Source organism: Camelina sativa, chromosome 11 (genome assembly GCF_000633955.1).
Source record: "Camelina sativa cultivar DH55 chromosome 11, Cs, whole genome shotgun sequence".
In the NCBI taxonomy this organism is placed as follows: domain Eukaryota; kingdom Viridiplantae; phylum Streptophyta; class Magnoliopsida; order Brassicales; family Brassicaceae; genus Camelina; species Camelina sativa.
Genome location: NC_025695.1, coordinates 14141908 through 14142118, shown reverse-complemented (window position 1 = coordinate 14142118; position 211 = coordinate 14141908).

The window sequence follows — 211 nt, the reverse complement described above, 5'->3', positions numbered from 1 at the left end:
GGAATTTATGTGGATCATATGCAGGTGTGAATATGCAGATATGCCTAGAGCTGCTTCAATGGCGTGTGATATGGACATAGTGCGTGACTTACTAACCAGGTCAAATTTTTACCAAACTTGAACAATTATAGAATCCAATTTTTCAATCTCATCCATTGAAATTTACAGAATACTGATGTGATTTGCTAAACTGTTGCAGTTCGAAAAATGA